A 16,442-nucleotide genomic window follows, 5' to 3' on the forward strand; every position below is an offset into this window, starting at 1 on the left:
TCGGAGCAGATGATACAGCCGCTAACACCGCCGCCTGGTGATGCTGGTGCTGCTGATCTGGGACCACTCTTTGAGAATCATAACATGAAGACAGCAAGCATAGCTTTTTGGGGTCAGCTAACAAGCTGATTTAAAAAAAAAAAAAGGAACCCCAGTTGCCGTGGAGTCCACTGGGACTCATGAAGACACCGTTTGTGCAGAGTAGAACTGCTCTATAGGGTTTTCATGGATGTGCCCTTTTGGTAGCAGGTCACAGATCTTTTTACCAAGATGCCTCTGGGTGGGTTCGAACCACCAGCCTTTTGGTTAGTAGCCGTGCGTTTAACCATTTGTGCCACCGAGGGACTCAGCAAGTAGATGTAGGGTCCTTAAAATATAAATAATTGTAGCTGCTATTCATCATGGCCTGTAGATAGACTGCTGGCCTTCTTGGTAAAGTTTTCTTCTCCACTAGAGTGTACAAAGGGAGTGTGTGCGTGTTTACAGACATGTGAGCACACGACTTCTGAGAAGCCTTCAAATACCCCTGCTTTTCTTTACAGGTGAAAGTAGCAGGTGAAAAGTTCCTGGCACTGATATGGTTGGGAGAAAATTACTTACCCTCTTTCTATCATTTGTTTTATGTAATAAAAAGGAAAAATGATATTGTCTCTACCTCTTAGAGGTGCATGGGAATTAATCAGCATCTGTGAAATCCTTTGACTTTATTCATATTAACTGAGCATCTACTTCCTGCTAGCACTGCTGTAAAGGACACATGGGAGAACACAACAGAGTAAGTCCCTGATCAGGTGGAGAAGACAGGGAATAAACAAACAGAAAGGTAAATAAGTTTTAAAGACAATAGATGCTATGGAGGAAAATAGAGCAGTGTAGGAGAAATAGGTGTGCTGGGGGGAGGGGGGAATTTGCTATTCCTGTGAGTACATGTGTGTGTAATGGTCAGGGAGGCAGTTCTGACAAGGTGACATCTGAGTGTAGACTTGAAGAAGTGAAGGGGTGAGCCATGTGTATTCTGAAGGAAAGAGCTCCAGGCACAGGGGACTGCAGGGGCAAAGGCCCTGAGTTGAGAACATCCTTGGGGTTTCAAGGGGTAAGCAAGAGGCTAGTGTGGCTGGTGTGGAGTGATGAAACAAGGGAAGGGTAAAAGATAAGGCCAGACAGCCAGCCAACTAGGCCAGACGGTGTAGGGCCTTGTAAGCCGCTGTAAAAATTTTGGTGAGGTGCGGAGTCATTGGAGGGTTTTGAGCAGAGGAGGGGTGCAGTATGGTTTAGAGACTAAAAGGACCTTTCTGGCTGCTGTGTGGAGAGTGTGCTGCAGGGGAATAATGGTGAAGCAGGAAGAACAGTTAGGATGCAGTTTGCATAACAAGGCAAGTGGTGATAGTTGATTAGAACAGGATATAAAGGTGAAGCTGGTGACAAGAGGTTGAATTTCGGAGATAGTTTGAAGGAAGAGCCAACAGGACTTACTGTACTATATTTTAGATGTAAGGTGTGGGTGCAGCAGGGGAGAGAGAGGGAGGGATCCTGAGCAAATGAAAAAAATGGAGTTGTCATGAACTGAGGTGGGGAAATCTGCCAAAGGAAATGGAAATGGAAAAAGGAAATGTAACGAGAAAACAAAAATAACAATAAATGAAATAAAAGAAAATCACCTAAATGCTACAGCCTTAACAGAGCTGATGTTCTTATTGTTTTTCGTGATTTTTCCATTCCATATTCATATCCGCTCACAATTTACAAATAGTAAGAGTCCATGTTGTTGAGCGGTTAATACATGACTGGCACTTAATATGCATCACTTCACTTAATTCTCACAACAGCTTTGTGGTAGGAAACAATATGTAACCAGAATAAAGATGAAAAAGCTTAGTTAGGTTAGACAGCACCTGGTTTGTGAGTGGTGGAGCTGGAACTTTAATTCAGGACTGTCTTTAAAAATCCCAGTTATTACCTACTACACTACATATCTTTGTATTCTTTTTTTTTTTTTTTTCTGTTATCTATGGAGCCCTGGTGCTACAGTGGCTAAGGACTTGGCTGCTAACCAAAGGGTCAGCAGTTGAAATCCATCAGCTGCTCCATAGAAACTGTATGAGGCTATTCTACTCTGTCTTGTAGGGTGGCTTTGAGTCAGACTCTAATTGATGGCAGTGGGTTTGGTTTTGGTTTTTATGTAGTTCAGAAAGCCGTAAGTCCTCCAGATTTGGAGTCAACCTATCCTTTCTCTTGTACTGAAGGTGTTCCTCACCTCCCACAATATTCGTGTCTGCTTTTTAGGACTAACATCTCCTGAGATTTTTGAAATAATAAAGCTGGAGACCACCAGGGATAGGCTTGTACTCCATAAAGTGAGGTTTATTAACTTGCTGCAACCCAGGAGCAAGCTCCAGGGAACACATAGAGTGCCTCATCAAACAAAAGGAAGAGACAAGGCTATTACAGAATTTGGGGAAAGGGTGGGATTTAGCTAAAATTTAAATAAATCAGGGTTTTGATGAGTTCAAGGAAAGCAGGGCTGTGTGTAAAGGGGTGAACATCAGCATGGAGTGGGAAACTGACTCGGGTCCTGTTTCCTTGGAAACTACACAGCTAAGGAAAAGGAAGAATGTTGCTGTTGTATCCAAAAGCTCCTTATCTGAAGCTCTGCACCTGGCTGGAAATCAAGGTTCTTCTCTGAGTCAAAGAGACCTCGGCTCCCCCAACGGGAGAAGGAGGTTCCATTCTTACTAATGTGATTTCCAATAGAAGAGTTCCCAAAAGTCTGTAATTTTAGAGAATGAGATTTCTCAAGACTCTATCTTTTTGCTCATTAACAGAAGTAATTTTTCACAGGTTCACAGGACAAAGCTGGCTTTGCTGCTCCTAGGCTTTGTTCCCATGGTTCCTGTTTTTCTTGCCAACAAACCTTGCCCAGCGCTGACCTTGAGTCTGCCCATTCTCATCAAGAACAACTAACACTGATCAGCTGTGTTGCTGAACTTCTGTGATGTTTTGGAATCATGGCTTGGATGGTACAGTGAAGGCAACAGTGTTGGAATACTAATGTAGCTGTCTTAAAAATCATATCTCTGCCTCAGGAAATGGTACATTGGCTGAGTCAATTTCTCAGTCCTCTCAGGACAAATATAGACTTGTCCTCAAAGAGTATGGCCTGGTGAGAGAGAGAGACAAAAAAAATAAATGATTTAAATAAAATACACAATTAAAATCTCAGGATTCTTCTCTCTCTGCTCCTGTTGTGCATTTGGGCTTCTCACTGCCCATCTCAACAAAATAATCTCGGACATGCCCTACTTTCTTATGCATGGCAGTTCTATTCTCCCTTCTCCCAAAACATGACTTGGGTGGCTGCAGTCTCCCCTATCTTTCACACATAGAGAGGTTCACCCAGCTGGAGGGATGGGGACAGGAGCCTGGCTGAGTGGGGTCAAGAGATCACGGGAGGAGGGGGAATGGAGGCGAGGGCGATGAGCTAAGAGATTCCCTAAGGAGCATTTGTAGTAAAATCTATCTCCTCTGATACTAGCGATGCCATTATAACAGGCTCTTAAGATGCAAAAGCAGGTGCACTATGACTTCATTTAAAATATACGTTTTTTTAGAGTTACAGTAGTATTATATCAAAAAGACTGACTTGAATTAGAATTGATGAGACATTTTGAAATTTTGAAAAGACATGAGACAACATCTAGAATAACACTCACATTACCAGCCAAGGAGGGAGCTCAGAGAGCTACATGACTTTCCCAGGTCTCACGGCTGCCATGAGGTGAAGCTAGGATTGGAAATGAGGACTTTGTATTCTTTTTTTTTTTCTGTTATCTAGGGAGCCCTGGTGGTACAGTGGCTAAGGGCTTGGCTGCTAACCAAAGGGTCAGCAGTTGAAATCCATCAGCTGCTCCATAGAAACTGTATGAGGCTATTCTACTCTGTCTTGTAGGGTGGCTTTGAGTCGGACTCTATTTGATGGCAGTGGGTTTGGTTTTGGTTTTTATGTAGTTCAGAAAGCCATAAGTCCTCCAGACCCATCCATTTTTAGGTTCTTTCTGCTTCCACCTCACTGTAGGCCCTGAATTGCTTATTGATACTCCTTGTACCAATGACATCTTAGGGGCTACACAGGTGTGTTCACAGACATTGTAAAATTTCCATTGGTCTTCTTTTTTTACTACAACAATACGCTCTGAAAGAAATATATACCCAGGATTGAAAAGTCCAGTTACTGTTGGGTTGATTCTGACTCATGGCTACCCCATGTGTTTCAGAGTAGAACTGTGCTCCATAGGGCTTTCACGACTTTTCAGAAGCAGATTACTAGGTCTTTCTTTCAAGGCACCTCTGGATGGATTTGAACCACCAACTTTTGGTTAATACCCAAGCTCTTAACTATTTGTACCACCAGGGCTGCCTCACCTAGGATTAAAGAGATACCTTATCACTTTATAGCTCACCAGTGTCTAGAAAGACCATGCAGTGAACAGCATCAAAGGCACATAAAAGAGTAACATATAAATAAATTAGAAAAAGCATTGATATATATATATAAAATCGACCTGTATAAGGAGTCCTGGTGGGACAGCAGTTAAGTGCTTAGCTACTAACTGAAAGGTTTGTGGTTCAAACCCACTCAGTAGCTCTGTGGGAGAAAAGACCTCGTGACCTGTTCCTGTAAAAATTACAGCATAGCAAACCCTATGGAGGCAGTTTACTCTGTTACAAGGGGCCGCTATGAGACAAAATCAATTTGACAGCACCTAACAACAACAAGTCAGTATAGAAATTAAATATTTTGAAAGAGACTGTCATTCAAGCTTGTTGTTAAATACAAACTAATCATGACAGGATGACCTTCGTGGAAGAGAAACCACGTGCCCCATGCTATTTGCTCATGAACTGTCAAAACACTTGAAAGGCTGAGCCCAGGTGCTTTGGTCGCACTGACTTTGCACCCTCAGACAGACAAGGTCTCCGGGATTAGAGTTCACACTAAAAAGTGTCATGAAATTCCAAAACTGCTAGCTCTCCTCCTACAACTCCACCTTCTGCCATGTGACATACCGGGGAGGACCGTGTGAACCCTTTCACATTGTCACTCACTGCGGCCAGCCTGGTGCAGACAGTGTGGGTGGGTCCTGAGGATGGTGCTTTCTGGACACCCAGGAAAGCTCTCTGCCGCAAATAATCTCCCTCGCTTCGGCATAAAAGAGCAACATTGGAGTGCTTTCTCTTAGTGGTAAACATCACCTGTTGTCATTTAAAATGTAGGCAAGGATAACATCACATTTCTGATGAAGCAGAATGGCAGTGACAGTGCCTTATTGTGTATGGGTTTCTACTATGGCTCTCTTTTGTGACCAGAGAGATGAGGTAGCTTATAGGGAACACATCCCCTTATTCCTGTGTTCATTCATTTAACAAACATTTATTGAGTGCCACTATGTGCCTGTCACTGTTTTAGATGTGGGGGTTATAGCAGTAAACAAAAGAGAAAAAAATCCTTGCCCTCATGGAGTTTATATTCTAGTGGGGGGAGACAATGAAGAAATAAGTAAAATAGATAGTCATGGAGATGGCACAGTTCCGAGCAATGTCTCCTTCTCTTATACATAAGGGCACCACGAGTTAGCGGTGACTCCATGGCAATTAACAACAACAATAGATGGTGATGAGTATTTTGAAGGAAAATAAAGCAGAGGGAGGTAAGGAACACCATTGAAGGAGGAACCGGTGATGCCCTTTAAGCAGGATGATCAGGGAAGGCTTCACAGAGAAGCAAAGACCTGAAGGAGGGAAGTCATGTGGTTATGGAGTGTGGGGGAGCGCATTCCAGATAGAGGGAACAGCCAGTGCAAAAGCTCTGAGGTGGGAATACGATGGTGTCTGAGGAGCAGCAAGGGAGCTGGTGTGGCTGGAGCTCCGGGAGTGGGGGAGAATGGAGGGGCATGAGGACAGAAGGCTAGAGGAAAGCCAGATCATGCAGAGCCCTTTTCTTGAGTGAAATGGGGACCACTGCAGGCTGTTGAGCAGAGGACTGACATGTCAGGCTGGGGTGGGGAAGCACCACCCTGGCCCCTGTAGGACAGCTGAGGGTGTCAGCAGTCAGGTCGGCTGGGAGGCTGTGACCATGGCTCAGATGGGAAGTGATGGTGGATGTGATAGTCAATGTGTCAGCATGGCTAGGCTATGACTCTCAGTGGTTTGGCAGAAACTACTATCACCTCCCATTTTGTGATCTGATGTGAGCAGCAATCAGCTGGAAGAGGAGTTTCCTGGGGGGTGTGGCCTGCATTCATGACATAAACAAATGTTCTGGTAAAGTTTCTCTCTCCATCCAGCGTTCATCTCATCATCCTCTGACTTCCAGTTCTTGGGAATTGAGACGATTTCTGCCTGCTGCCTGACCTGCAGGTTTTGGATTTGCCAGTTGCCGCAACCCCGTGAGCCAACAGCCTGCTGCCTGATCTGCAGATTTTGGGTTCGTCAACCCCTGCAACCAAGTGAATCAGGAGAAACCTCCAGCCTTCCGTCTGACCCACAGATTTGGGACTTGCCTATATCCACAATTCCTTGAAATAAATCTCCCTAGATATATTTATATATCTATGCTTCATTGAGTTTGCTCCTCTAGAGAACCCAGCCAAAGACAGTAGGGCTGCTGAAGAGAAGAGGACCTCGAAGTGCTGCCTTCTTCATAACTGTGCATTACCAATTTTGCCCCAAATGTCTCTTCCTAACTCTAGAATTGTCTAGGAGTCCATTGGAGGGGCCGCCCACTGGCACCGTGCCCTGGGACTCGGGCCAGACTCTCACACCTGCACTGCATGTCCTTGGGCAGTAGCTCCCTGGGACTTGCAGGCTCCTCGCCCTTCATGCAGAAGCACCTTCTAACTTAAGATTTGCTTGCTGCAGAGTTGGAGGCACCGACCCTCCTTACCTCCTCCGAGTTCTGACCCCTGTCCCATAATTGCCAGTCTCTGTGTGACCTTGGACATGCTGCTAAATATTTAAGTTCCCTGAAGACCAGCTTTTGTGGGATGGAGGAAGTGTGGCCTCTTCATTTATGGACTTGCTTAGACAAGTGACAGGAGCTCAGAGCCCACGCAAGGGCATCTGCTGGGCACAGATGGATGGGGGTGCATGGTCCATGGCCTGGGCCCAGCACATTTGCTGAGGTCCAGAGAGGCAGACGCTGTCCTTGCCCACCTGTGCACTGGAAACCACAGATGACCTGGCAATTCAAAATGCTGTGATTTTATCAAAACTCTGAAATTGGGGTGTGAGGCCGGGTTGCGCGCTTCTGGGAAACTACCTCCAAGATGGGGAATTTGTCCTTTTTGTCTACAGGTCCGTTAAAAGCTTTGTAGTAGTAAAAACCCTAGGCAGAAATGACCTTTTTGTAAATGCCAAGAAAATCACTGGGTTCAGATGCACTGTGTTTGTCAAAGGAGCTAAGCCAGAGTGGTTTTTTACACCCAGCGCTCTCCCTCGTTCGCTGTGAATGTGACAAAATAGCCCAATGACAATAAGATAATTTGTCCTGACTATCTTCAAGGTCTATTTCCTTAGAAAAGATTATTTTTAAAAAGCTTAGAAGATAACCTTCTTCAGACTTGGCTTTTTTTTTTTTTAAAGTTTAGAAATGCCATTCCACAATAGCTACCACAATTCCAAATGCATTAGCCTTCAGGCAGAAGTCCCACTTCTGGAATTTATTTTATAGATTCACATCCTTCCATAGGAAACGGCATCTGCGGCATTGTTTACAATAACGAAGACACATCCCCACAATGGGATACTACGCCAGTGTAAAAGGCAATCAGGACGACTTCGAAAGATATGGTAAGATTGTGGCATAGGTTGCTCGGTGGGAAAGAGCAAGAAGCAGAATGGGGCTACTCTTTATGTAAGAAATGGAGGAAAGTCAGCATAAATTCATTTTGTTTGTGTATGTAAAAAGAAATGCTGGAAGGGAAAAAAGAAATTAATAAAAATTATTCCTCTGGGGACAAGAAGAATGGATTATGTCCGACCTAAAACGTGTGTATCAACTGGGTTGGGCCATGATTCCCAGTATTGTGTGGTTGTCCTCCATTTTGTGATTGTAATTTTATGTTGAGAGGATTAGGGTGGGATTGTAACACTACCCTTACTCAGGTCACCTCCCTGATCCCACGTAAAGGGAGTTTCCCTGGGGTGTGGCCTGCACCACCTTTTACCTCTGAAGAGATGAAAGGGAAGCAAGCAGAGAGGTGGGGACCTTATACCACCAGGAAAGCAGCGCCGGGAGAAGAGCGCATCCTTTGGACCTGAGGTTCCTGCACTGAGATGCTCCCAGACCAAGGGAAGACTGATGACAAGGACTTTCTTCTAGAGCCGACAGAAAGAGAAAGACTTCCTCTGGAGCTGACGCTCTGAATTTGGACTTCTAGCCTACTAGACTGTAAGAAAATACATTTCTCTTTGTTAAAGTCATCCGCTTGTGGTATTTCTGTTACAACAGCGGTAGATGACTAACACACCAGTACATTCTTTCTAATAGAGGTTCTTTTTTTTTTTTTTACCTCCCATTTCTCCCTCCCCCTAACCCCTGGTAACTACTAATTTTCTTTTGTCTCAATTGATTTAGCTACTCTAGATATTTCATATAAGTGGGATCATATAATATTTGTCCTTTTATGTCTGAGTTGTTTCTCTTAAGATAATGTTTTCAAGGTTCATCCATGTCATAGCACATATTAGAACTTCATTTCTCTTTATAGCTGAATGATACTCTATGGTATGTATATACCACATTTTGGCTATCCATTCATCTGTTGATGGACACTTGGGTTGTTTCCACCTTTTGGCTATTGTGAATAATGCTGCAATGAACACTAGTGTACATGTGTCTGTCTGAGTTGTTGCTTTCAAGTCTCTTGAGTATATATATACCTAGGAGTGGGACTACTGGGTAATATGGTAATTCTATGTTTAATGTTTTGAGGAACCACCAAACTGTTTTCCAAAGTGGCAGTGCCATTTTACATTCCCTCCAGCAATGTACAAGGGTCACAATTTCTTCACATTCTTGCCAACATTTGATATTTTCCATTCTTTGGTAATAGCCATCCTAGTGGGTTGCTATGAGTCAGAATTGACTCGAGGGCACTGGGCACTGGGGAGCAGGTGTGAAGTGGTATCTCATTGTGGTTTTGGTTTGTATTTCTCTAACAACTAATAGGAAACCCTGGTGGTGTAGTGGTTAAGCGCTACAGCTGCTAACCAAACGGTCAGCAGTTCAAATCCACCAGCCATTCCTTGGAAACTCTATGGGGCAGTTCTGCTCTGTACTACAGGGTCGCTATGAGTCAGAATCAACATGAAGGCAGCGGGTTTGGTTTTTTTTTTAATGACTAATAAATTTGAGCATCTTTTTGAATGATTATTGATCATTCGCATATCTTTGGATAAATGTCTATTCAAATCTTTTTAATAGTAATAAAAACAAAAAAATTTTATTTTTAATTACACATTTATTGTAGTAAATATATATATACACACACACACATATATATATAACAATGTATTTGCCATTTCTTCACCTTTTACATGTTCCATTCGGTGGCATTAATTATGTTCATTATGTTGTGCAACCATCACCACTGTCCATTTCCAGATTTTTCTACTACCCACAGCAGAAGTCCATCTAAATGTATTAGCACCTTAAAGCTTTTTGTAAGGAAAGAGAGGACACACCAAACTATGTCTAGACCCTCAATGGCCACAGTTTAGCTTCTGACAGTGGGGCAGGGAGGTGCCAAGCATTTCGATTATCCCATAATTTTTGACCACCTTACTCTATTAGGCTGGGCTGGAGATGAGGCTGAAGAGTGAGAGATGAAGAAGACCGAGGACCTGCCCTGGAGGCACTCACAGCCTAGTGAAGTAGCCAGGTGAATAAACAGCTGGTGACAACATAATGTGGCAAGTGCTACTTGAGAGGAAAGTACAGGGCGCTAAGAAGCTTTAGGGAGCTTGGAGGAGAGGCAGCCAGCCGGAGGGGTTGGGTGGAGACTGTCATCAGAGTTCCCCACAGGAGACACCTGAGGCCTGAAAAATATGTAGGTGTGAAGAGAGAAGGGAAGGGAAAGAATGTACAGAGGCTGCAACGTGTAGAGAGAAGAGAACCAGAGTGTGGGCAGAGTTAATGTGCTTGGGCAATCCAAGTTTTTCAGCATGGAAATAGAGGGAACGTATGTTAACATGCCGTGGTAAGCTGATAATGGCTCTCAAAGATATGCCTATGCCTCAGTTCCTGGAACCTATGAAATATTACCTTATTTGGAAAAAAAGGTATTTGTAGATGTGATTAAGTTAAGAAACTTGAGATAAGGAATTTATCCTGGATTATAAAAAAAAAAAAAATTTTTTTTTTTTTAATCCAGGTGGGTCCTAAATGAAATTACATGTATACTTGTAAGAGGGAGGCAGAAGGAGATGTGACATACACAGAGGAAGAGGTGATGTGAAGACAGAACAGAGAGAGAGAGAGATCTGAAGACGCTGGCTTTGAAGACTGTAGTGATGCAGCCACAAACCAAGGAATGCTGGTCACAACTAGAGGCTGGAACAGGCGAGGAAGAGAGACTCTCCTCCAGTCTCTGGAAGAAGCATGACCCTGCTGACACCTTGATTTCAGCCCAGTGATACTGATTTTGGACTTCTAGCCTCTGGAACTGTGAGAGGATAAATTTCTGTTGTGTGAAGTCACCCAGTTTGTGGTAATTTGTTATAGCAGCCACTGGAAATGAGTACACATGGAATCGGTGGAATGTTGAAGACCAGGACAAATTGATCAGATCATAAAGGTCCTTATATGTCCTTATATTGTGGCAGATGATATATTCAGTGCTATCAATATCTTTTCCCACTTTATCCAGTGTCTTTTTTTTTCCCCCTCAGAATATGGCCTCTTGGAATAAAGAATATATTTCTCAGCCTCCCTTGTAGATGGTTATGGCCAAGTGACTAAGTTCTGGCCAATTGGGTGTAAACGGAAGTGACGTGGAAAACTTCCAGGAAGTATTCTTCAAGGTGTATGCCTTTTTTTCCTTTTCTCCTTCCTGCTGGCTGTAATGCAGACAAGGTAGCTAGAACTAGAGCAGCCATCTTGGACCAAATGGAAAACACATGTAGAGATCTGTAGAGCAATAAGATTTAAGTGCTGACATTTACGGAAGAGAGAAATAAATTTCTGGCCTGGTTTAAGTCACTGCAAAGATTTTCTGTCCCTTGCAGCTAAATATAACACCAATTAACCTGGGTTTTAAATTTCTACTATATATTACCCTCAGTGGTTTAGGATTATACTTCTAATATATTTGGCTGCCGTTTAATAGCTCTATCTCAAGCTAGGAACCTTGAGCTTAGTCAACAAATATGTTTGGTCTGCACAATGTCTTTGAATGAACATCTCTTTATTTTTTCCTGTTTGTGTCTTTGAGTCACAGAAAAGCCATCTCTTTCAAGCTTGATATCATGTATTTAAATCAAGACAGTACAGTGCAGTGGCTAACAGCGTGAACTGTAATGCCAAATCACCAGGATTCAGATCATGCCTCTGTCAGTTACTAGCTGTATGCCCTGGGATAAATTATTTATCCTCTGTAAATACCAATTTCTCCATCTTTAAACTGAGGAAATGAATAGTCCTTACTTCATAGCTTTGTTGAGAGGATCAACCGACTGACATAAAGCATGCAGAGCAATTAGCACAGTGTCTGGTACTTAGTAACTGCCCAATAAATGTTAACGACTTAATATATGGTCTACATGTGTCTTCCATTTTTGAGAATGTCTAAGCAGCTTTCAAACATAGTCTCATCAACATACACAAAACTTCCCTCTAAGAGTTACATGAGCACATTATATTTATCCTCTCTGTTTATAGATACAAAGAAGTGAACTTGTGTTTCTCACAAGGCATGAATGTAAGTAGAAACCAGATCCTCCAGTTCTCAAATTAAAGATAATGAATTTGAAAGGATTTAGTAGGTTATTCAAAGCTTTATAACGGAAACATGCAAACAAACTCCCCCCGCCAATTGCCTTCAAGTCAGCTCCAACTCATGGTGACCCAATGTACGTCAGAGTAGAACTGTGCTCCATAGGGGTTTCAACAGCTTATTTTTGGGAAGTAGATCACCACACCTTTCTTCTGAGGCAACTCTGGGTGGACTCGAACTTCCAAACTTTCAGTTAGCAGTCAAGCACATTAACCATTTACTCCACCCACCACAACTACCAGTTGCCCTCGAGTTGACTCTTGCACCACCCAGGGACTCCTGAGAAAGGAAGGGTCTTGGTATTATTCCCTTTTCCTTGTTTTGTCTAAATGCTAACAGGCAGACACCATGGTGCCTGGCCCTTCACCCTTTTTTATTCTTTTATTGTCATAAATATATATGTTGTTAATAGCCATTGAGTTGATGCCAACTCCTGGTGACCCCATGTGTACAGAGTAGAACTGCTCTATAGGGTTTTCAACACTGTGACTTTTTGGAAACAGATTGCCAGGCCTGTCTTCAAGGTACCTCTGGGTGGGTTTGAACCTCCAAGCTTTTGGCTAGCAGTCCAGCACTTATGTTTGAGCCACTTGGGGACATATATGTGTGTGTGTGTCTGTGTATATGTATATATATAAATGTTTTCAGATATAGACAGTCATGTGCCACATAATGCCTGGGCAACTTCCAACCACGTGTATGTCCATGGTTCCATCAGTTCAGGAATCCTGATCAGAGAATGGGACGTAGTGAATGTAACTAGATGTAGCCAAGAGGGGGCCGCTACCTTTGTGCCTCTGACTAACTTGTGCTTAGGGGACATACTCTGGGCTTGCCCTGTGCCACTAGACCTCATCCTTATCAAACTGAGCCTGCAGGACTGTTTGGGCCTCCATAGGGCCAAAGGCCTTCCCGAGAGCCCCAGGCCCTTGCCTAAAGGCCCAGTCCCCGGACTGCGCCAGCTCAGCACACACACCCTTGCTCACCTGGGACACAGCCACTGACCCAGCCCTTGCAGCAGCAAGCAGAACTCTGGGCCCTCCCTGTCCCTTGGTAAGGAATACTTCTGCTATCTCAAAGTTGCCATAAGAAAATAATATGGTGTTCATACAACGTCCAAATCACAGAACATCCTATTTCACAGAATGTGTCATGGACGTTAAACAACGTATTGCTTAATGTCCGTGATATATGTATAACAAAACATTTGCCATATTGACATTTTTTACATGTACAATTCAGCGACATTAATTACATTCATCATGGAAACCATCACCCCCGTCCATTTCCAAATTTTCCCATAACCCTTAACAGAAGCTCAGCACCCCTTAAGCCATGACTCCCTTTTTCCTCCATCTCCCACCACTGATAACCACTAATTAAAAAATATGGAATGCTTTACAAATTTGCTTGTCATCCTTGCTGCAGGGGTTGCGCTGATCTTCTCTGTATCATACCAAGCATGCCTTTCACTCAAGTGTTTAAGTTACCATCTGCCCCTTTCCCCTCTGACTCCTCTAGACGCCACAAGTATCGCTGGAGGGGAGGAAGGCTCTTTCCCCACTGCTACCATCACCTCAAACACTGATCTCCCACTGTGTATCACCTCCTGCTCACTAGACTGGTGCAAAAAGGGGGAAAATGATCCCTTTGAGCATTTGCTCCTGTTGGTAGAAAGAATGAAGTGAGTATAAACTACTTAATATGGAATTATATGGCTGTTCCTTTATGGATATATTTCACAGCTGACATCTAGGGCACAGGATAGCTATTAAAAGATACATGTTTGACATTGCATATATTGTCTCTGAATTTAGGAAAATATTTTTAAAATGCAGGAATACTATATTTCGACGAAGACTACGGGTTTTGAAGGGAGTCTTGGTAGCGTAGCGGTTAAGCACTGGGCTGCTAGCCTAAAGGTCGGCAGTTTGAACCCACCCAGGGGCTCTGCAGGAGAAAGACATGGCGACCTGCCTCTCTAAAAATTATAGCCTAGAAAACTCTATGGGGCAGTTGTACTCTGTCACATGGGGTCACTATGAGTTGAAATCCACTTGAGGGCACAACAACAATGGGTTCTCAAGTGAGGCTGCCTGGATTAAAATTCTGGCTTTCTCTCTCTCTGAGTTTGGGCAAGTTACTTAGCCTCAGCTGTAAGTGAGGATGGCAACCCTGCCCTCACGTGTGTGATATGGAGACAGAGGAGGTATTATACCTAAAGCATGTGCTTGGCATAATGCCTGCCCCGCATTAAATACTCAATAAATGTTGGCTGGGTAGAATAAGTGAAGTCCTTCAGAGAACAAAGTCTCCCCCTCTGTGAGAAGTTCCCTAAGTACTTAGCCTTCCTTTGCTTCTTAGCTGTAATCCACTGTTTTTAAAAAATGCACAGGTCTTTCTCCTCAACTAGATTATGCCCTTACAGTTTTTTTTTTCCCCTCATCATTCTTCTTTTTAATTTCAGGACTCCCTGTGAAGTCTAGCATGGCACCTGTATCAGTTAGCTTTTGCTGTGTAACCAATTTAACACGATGACTATTTAGCTCATCATTTTGCAGGTTGGCAATCTGGGCTGGGTTTGGCTGAGTGATTCTGGTCTAGGCTGATCCCAGTTGATCTCAGCTCATGTGGTCAGCTGAGGGCCAGGTAGGAGGGCTGGTTGTCACAGCCTCATCTGGGATGACTGGAGGACTGGGGCTTCTCTCTGTGAGTTTCTCATCCTCCAGCAGGTTATCTTGGACTTGTTAGCACCAAGAGTGGGCAGGTTCCAAGTGGAAGGACTCTTCAGGTGCCTCCTTCTCTCATATTTTTCAGTTGTCCTTTTATCCTAAGAAAGTCACATGGCCAAGCCCAGAGCCAGTATGAGGAGGGATACCCAAAGGCATGGACACAGGGTGGCATGAACAAATTAGAGGCCATCACTACAACAATGTCTCACGTACCTTGAACGTGTTATCGGGAGGGGCCAGTCACTGGAGAAGGACATCATGATGGTAAAATAGAGGGTCAGCAAAAAAGCAGGCAGAGCCTCAGTGAGATGGATTGACACAGGGGCTGTACAATGGGCTCAAACCTAGCAACAATTGTGAGAAGGATGGCACAGGAAGGGGCAATGTTTCATTCTGTTGTACATAGAGTCACTGTGAGTTGGAACTGACTTGACAGCACCTAACAGTAACCACTACAACAATCTACAAGAGCAGACGATTCCTACTCATGCGGCCTCCACGTGTGTCAGCACAGAACTGTGCTCCACAAGGTTCTTAATGGTGGATTTTTCAGGAGTAGGTCACCAGGCCTCTCTTTCAAGGCAGTTCTGGGTGGATTTGAACCTCCAACCTTTCAGTTAGCAGCCAAGTGCTTTAACCATTTGTACCGCCCAGGGACTCATCAGCGCCTCACAATAGAGTTTTAATAACAGTTTACCAATTTAATGATTACAATTTGGCTTCCTTTCCAAACTGGTATCTGTCAGAAGCCAATGAGCTGGCACTTTGTTCTCTGAGGCCAGTATCCCAGTCACCTCTCCTCAGGCTCCACACTGACAACAAGGCTTTAAGTGTCTGTCCCTCTTGTTGGCTCCCCCTAAGAAGAGAAGGTGTGTCCCTTTCCTCATGGAGACCTCCAGGCATCCTTTTTTCACAATTCTAGAGTGCCATTCACTTAATTGTTTGCATGAATGCACTCCCTTGATTGTGCAGTGCACAGCCTGTGCAACCATACGTGCCACTCCTGAAGATGCAAGCAGAGTCTCTGTCTGGTGGATGTGAAAGGCTTCCTACTCTAAAGTCACTGGATAGGCAAGAGGAAAGGGGAGAGTTTGCACAGTTATAAATTCCTAGGAGGGGTGGTCTCTAGGCCTCAGCTTCATCACCTGCACACAGAGCAGCTAACTCCAGAGGCACCCAAATAAGTTTCCTTTCAGACCTAACCTCTGTGATTCACAAAATATGAGACACTAATTAACGTTACCTTAATTGCAGAGAAAGGAAAGGAAACTAGCGTTTATTAATAGCCTATTAGGTGCTAAGCACTTTCTATATGTTGTCTCATTTAATCCTCATACCAGAATGTCTGGGAGGTGGATATGACTGGCCCAGTTTTTGCAGAAGAGGAATCAGGGTCAGAGAGATTGAGCAACTTGCCTGAGATCACACAGATGGGAAGCAATTAGGGTTGGGATTTGAATTCTGGCCTGCTTGATGCCAAAGCACTTTCTCCCCTGCTGTGCTAGAGCGGAGCCCAGGCGAGAAGCAAACAACTTGTCTATAACAAGTATTCCACTGACAACTGAAGGTTTCCTACAGAGAGCAGCAGTTGTTGACGCCGAGCCTGGCTGGGAAACCAGGTCCCTGCAGGTGACAAGGTGCGCCCATAAGGCGTCATGGA

General features: G+C 43.9%; 1 non-coding gene across 1 annotated transcript; it reads right to left on the minus strand.

Annotated features, from left to right (window-relative positions):
* Nucleotides 1-13,432: 13,432 nt before the first annotated feature.
* Nucleotides 13,433-13,537, minus strand: LOC126076655 (U6 spliceosomal RNA). The gene has a single exon (XR_007517579.1). It is a non-coding gene; the product is annotated as a U6 spliceosomal RNA (small nuclear RNA).
* Nucleotides 13,538-16,442: the final 2,905 nt, after the last annotated feature.

The sequence above is a fragment of the Elephas maximus genome, chromosome 4, assembly GCF_024166365.1.
Source record: "Elephas maximus indicus isolate mEleMax1 chromosome 4, mEleMax1 primary haplotype, whole genome shotgun sequence".
Classification (NCBI taxonomy): domain Eukaryota; kingdom Metazoa; phylum Chordata; class Mammalia; order Proboscidea; family Elephantidae; genus Elephas; species Elephas maximus.